The sequence below is a fragment of the Athene cunicularia genome (genome assembly GCF_003259725.1).
Source record: "Athene cunicularia isolate RWA chromosome 26 unlocalized genomic scaffold, athCun1 chr26_part1, whole genome shotgun sequence".
Classification (NCBI taxonomy): Eukaryota; Metazoa; Chordata; class Aves; order Strigiformes; family Strigidae; genus Athene; species Athene cunicularia.
The window spans coordinates 246893-252721 of record NW_020799136.1 but is presented as its reverse complement, the minus strand read 5'-3'; positions in this window follow the sequence as shown (position 1 = coordinate 252721).

Here is a 5829-nt window from a genome sequence, read left to right as displayed (position 1 = left end):
CACTCAGGAACACGCTGCCTCGGGAGGGGGAAGCGAAGGCTGGTCCCCGCCAAGCCACTGGCAAAGCACTTGCTGAAACCCCGATGGGCTGAAGGAACGGTGCAGCCGAGGGGGGCTGGGGCGAGGGGAAGGGTCACCCCCACAGCCAGGAGTCCTGCACTTGTGCCAGGGCAGTGGCCCGGCACGGGCAGGCGGTGCTGGATCGGCAGCGGGTCGTGCTGGGCATCAGCAGAGCCACGGTTCTGCTGACGTGGAGTGAGATGATCGGGCACCCAGGGCTGTCAGCGAGTGACCCATCCCTGGTGTCTGTCTGATCCATCCATCCTGGTATCTGATCCATCCATCCTGGTGTCCAACCCATCCCTGGTGTGTGTCTGACCCATCCATCCTGGTATCTGATCCATCCATCCTTGGTGTCTGACCCATCCCTGGTGTCCAACCCATCCCTGGTGTCTGTCTGACCCATCCCTTGTGTCTGGCCGTCCCTACCCTCCTGTCCTCAGTCCAGGCTGGGGTTGGGTCCCCTACACAGGGGGTCTCCTCTCCCCAGCAGGTTTCCATCCCCAAATTTCCATCCCCGAGACACATCACAGATCCTTGTTCCCTGGACAAGGCCAAATCCTTTCCAGAGCTCCCCAAAGCATTCAGGGAGAACTTGCCATCACCTGACTTATTCCAGACGGGTGAGGGAGATGAGGGGACACATGACAATAACCGCTTTCATCTCGCTGCCCGAGGAGCGTTTGAGGTGAGGACCAAGAGCAGACACCCCAGGACTCGGTGCCTCCCTCCAGCTGCCTTTTGGCTGGAGGAAGAGCGGGATGCAGGAGGAGGTGGCTGCAGCGCAGAGGACATGTCTGATCACGGAGCGGGGCGAACAAGCCAAGGCAAGCATGGAGCTGAACCACACGTCCTCGGTTGCCTCCGTCCAGCCCAGCAGGAGGGGAGAGGAGAACCGGTGCAAGCGGTGCACGGCCCTGATGCTTAGTGAGATGCAAGCGGCACCTTAAAGCCACTACAAAACAGGGAGCTGCACCAGCTGGCCCAGCTGCCAGCCACGCTGCCCAGCATAAAGGCACTCGCCCAGCTTCTGCTGAAACTGGCCCCAAGCTAAAGCAACAGTAGGAGGCCAAGCTCTTTTCTTGCTTTTGCTTTGATCAACCATGAGAGAGTTAGTATCAAAACAGGATGGGATTTCTGAATGAATATTCCCTGGCAGAGAACCGGGATTGTTTCGAGCCATTGTCTCGCAGCCCCAGATGCCTCCCTTGGCGTGTACCGGGGGAGGATCTGAAGCCACAGCTCTGATGCGATCCCCAGTGAAAAACGCACTCTCCTCCTATGGCTGGGGCCCTCATTTGGCACCTCCACAAGCAGTGGGTGCCGCTGGAGAAAACCGAGGCAGAGAATGAGATCATCTGGGTTTGCCTCTGCCCGAGGAGCAGCCCCGCGGAGGCTGAGCCACCACTGGTTCCCACAGTGCCACTCCCGGCGCTGGCACAGCGCTTTCGCCGCGGCGCTCCCTGATAAGGAGGAGCGTGCGCCTGCCGGCACGCAGCCTGCCAGCACGGCTCCACCTTATCACGGCTCTTATCAAACCGCTCAGGGTCCTGTCTCGCTTGGGCACTGCTCTTGGCAAAGGGGTAGCGAGAGCACCGCCCTGCCAGTCCCCCTCAAAAGGGGATTTCGTGCAGGAGGAGGTTTTCTGGCACCTCTTCATAGAGCCGGTCCCAAATTTCCAATATTTCCCATCACTCAAGGGTGAAATAGGATTTTTTGAGGCCTTTTGCTTCCAGAGTCTGCAGCTCATTTTATTCGCACCTCAGTCATTCCTACGTGCACACACTGTACATGGGATTTCACACCCTCTGAAGCATGACAAGATGGCTGTGTGGCAATACGTAACCAACAAGCCAGAGCAAAGAGTAAGAAAATAGGTTCTGAAACCATAGAAGAGGTGGATATAACAGATACTGCCCAAGCAGAGGTCTGTACTGACCCCGTTTCGTGTTCTGTGCAGCTGAAATGAAAGCCCTTTGGGCAGCAGGCACAGAAGTAGGGTCAAGCTAGCAAGAAGATAGAGCCAAGGCATCCCTGAGTCCTCCCCTCCCCGCTCCATCTGCCACTCCATTCATCCGCACAGCACAAGGAATCAAGCAAATCTCTTGCTATAAACCCGATTTGCCTTTGTAAGCTTTGAAATAAACCCAAGGATTAAAGTCTGAGGACTTTTTTTTTTTTTTCTTCGGTAAGTCAGCAACACACATGAAAGAGCACATGGGTGCATGCGAAACCCAGAGCACAGCACGATGCAGGGGGAGGTTATTTATACGGTAGCAGCAGCCAGAGGCCCCTGGAAGAGGCGGCATAAACACACAGCCCGAGCTTGTCCACGCACAGCTCCATTACTTTAAACACACCTGTACTGTCAGCCAGCAGACACGCTCACAGCGCGTGGGTACAGTCATAATCAGCAGAAAATTAGGAAGCAAGCAAACCCTTCCTTTATACAAACAGATCAGAAGGAGCCAAAGCAAAAATAAACCCTCAACTTTTCTACCGTAGGAAAGCACAGGAGGCCTGACAGAGCTTGCAATCTAACCAGACAAGGTGAGAGCAGGGCAAAGGGCTTGTTTCTCCCATCCAACAGAAGGAACACGTTAAAAAGTACTTGGATGGTATCCAGTCCTGAGTCACTGGACAGTAATTATAGCAAGAGGTCTTCTGTCCTCCAGCCTGCCAAGAATAGCACTAATAGCAAGTGCAGGTTTATTTGCCATTAGGGCTAACAGTGTTCGTTAAGTGCTGATGATGATCTAACCCTGGCAAGCAGGTTCCCCTGGTCCCCCCTGCTCTGCAAGTGGATGAAATAAGTGGTGGCACCATTCTCCAAATTCAGGTCTTCCATTTATTCTTCATCATGGTTTTTCAACAGGCTCCCTTCGCACAGCTTAGGGCTTTTGTCTTGTGTGTGTTCATATGGTCGAATACAGGCTCTAGTCTCCAAAATAAGATTGTCTTAGTTAAGCCCTTCCAATAAGAGATTTCCTGTGGAGCTCAAGGATGTCTAAGCGGGTTATGTGCCCATAATTTCTGGCCCTGTTACAAGACTACAGCCTTAAAGACAGGGCAAAAGTCTTAATACATGCTTTCACATCGCTTTGAGGAGTTACAGAGTAAACAAACAATTAGAAAATAAAATTCATTTTAAAAAGAGAAGTTAGAGCTGGTTTTAATGCTGTTCTGGCTAGATTAGTTTCCGCCCTGTGTTTAACTGGAAATGGCTGAGAGCATTTAGATTTCAATTTAAATAAATAAATAAATAAATAAACCCAATAAACTTCTGCATAGCAATTGGCCAGACTAGATTTGTAACTGGTTTGACAGGAATCAGAAGTTCAGATAGGCTTTCAAACACTCTGTCCCTGTTTAACCAAGTGAGGTTCAAAACCAGTTGAGCTGGAAATTTTACAATAAAAGGGGAATATTTGGCTTTCAATCGAGGGTTAAAACTCCGCATGGACAGACCAAGCTGCTCGCACGGACTTAACACAACTCAGTGTTTTATGTACACCTAAAAGGCAACAGTTCCCACGCCACATTTTGACTTGCTATGGGTTTTTTTTTTTTGGGGGGGGTGATGACACATTTTTCAGTCTGCTGGGCTGAAGTTCATAAGGCATGAGACACAAAACCCAATTCGAAGCCATCCTTGAATACCATTAGAGTCAGCTGCCAGTCAAAGAGCCACAGTGTGAATCCGCACCCCCTGTTATCAGCAGTAAAATAGTTACACAGAATTAGCATTCAAATCTTTCTGATTTGAAGTGTCCCAGATGGCTAAATCAGCTGTCACTTCTCCCAGCTAGGTCCCTCCCCCCTAGCATTTGAGAAGGATTTTGGGGGTTGTCTATGTAGATTTAAAAAGCCAAGGGGTGGCTTTCTTTACATTAAGAAAGAAAGAAAGAAATAAAAAAAATTATCTCTGGGAACAGTTCTGAACTCTAAAAATAATAGATGTATTGGTCCGGTTCAAATCTCATTATCTGGCTCTGCCAGAGAAGGCACAGACAATTGTGACGGCAGTGCCCAGCAGTCACCTGGTTGCTAACACCAGTTAAGCACAATCACTGGGAATTTAAGGGGAAAAAAAGCCCAGGGGTAAGCTGGGCTAGTATGTTTAATCACAGCTGTAATTGGTAACCTGGGTCTGACCCCAGAAACAGGCCTAGCAGGCAGGGTAAACAATAAAGCAAGAGTCTTAAGCCCAGCCTACACTTAGAGCTAATAAGTTCTTTCAAAACACACAGTTGTGAAATAAGACTGTGACTGAACCGTGTGAAATGCAACTGGGGGGGGGTGTGGGGTGTGGAGGGGAGGACATGGACAGAAAACAAAGCTTTTTTAACCAGTTATAGCTGCTAGATCAGACCATGTTTTACAGCAAGTATTGATTCCTGGCAGTCTAGACTACAGTCAGGACAAGCACGTAGCATCTTGTAGGCAGGCCAAAGCTCCTGGGAGCTTATCACCCCGCATGACTCAATGGCGCTGGGCTTTGCTAAGCATCTCGCCACTTTATTTTGTGCCTGAATGTCTTTTGTCAGCTTGGCCCTTTGTTGGGTCTGTGTCGCCTGTAACCTGACTCCCCACAGAATGCCCTGGGACCTGCAGACAGGACATGTCAGGACACATCTGGGGCATGTCTGGGCAGTTTAATTTGTAGACTTATCAGGGGCTTTTAAATATTCCTCTTTCCTTCTGAGCAGACTTGTATGCGGACTGAGAGCTGGGTGCTTTTCCCCACAGCATTTGAACACAGTAGCTTTTGTAGCTCAAGCCCGGGCAAGGCACCACATAGTTCCTGGGAGACGTCTTTCACAGAAAAACCTCCCTCTGCTCCCCTTTCTTCACTGCACGTCATGTTTCCTCATGGAAAACAACCTATCTGACCCACTGCGAATGTCACATCTGTTCAGAAGTATTTTAGGAAGCAAACATTGCTGGACTCAAGGGAGTCGCAAGCAGAAAGAATTGCTTTTTCTTCAAACTCCTTAGGACTTTGGACCTAGTTTTCCAATGGGCTGAGCACTTGCTGGCTCCTGCAGCCTTCAGTGCACTCTGGGGCTTTCTCTTGGCACTACTAGCTTCTTGCTGAACCCGTGTTGACAGTGTCTTGTGTAAGAAGATATTTGTTCGAAGCTCAATATTATCGGCCAGAGACAAAGCCTCAGCCTCTCACTCAGCCTACAGTTCCTCCTGAAGCTGCCTCGTTGGGGAAGGTGTGTAGATGACCTCACGCTGATTTCAGAGATGGTTTCCTGTTCTTTGCATTTGGTTATTGGGTTTTTCCACATCCTCTTTGCAGGATGCGAGTGCCTCCGCCTAGTTCTGTTCCTGTCAAACAAGGCTTGAGAGGGTAGAGAGGGGACAATAGAAAGCCTTCACCAAGGCAGCAGACCCAGAGCAGTGTGGGGATGGAGGTGTTTGCAGAGTCAGGTCCAGAGAAAGTTGTCAGCTGTAAAGCCTGGAACAGGCTTGTTAGTTTATGAGATAAAAAGAGTCCAGAGCCCTGTCTTTATCTCAGAAAAGGAACAAGGAGCAGCAGGACTCCGGGAGTGAGGCATTGCAGTAAGACGTGTCCCTGGACATCTCCTTGTCCTGCTCCACCCCTTCTGCCCTTCACCAGCCCTTGGTGATAACATCTTCCCCCCTCCCCGTCCTTGCCTCCAGTACAAGGTAAACAGCACGTGTGAGACACAGATGTGCGCAGAGGCAAATTGCCCCTTGGTAATTCTCCCTTATTGAAGTAGTCTGGGGTGTGTCTGC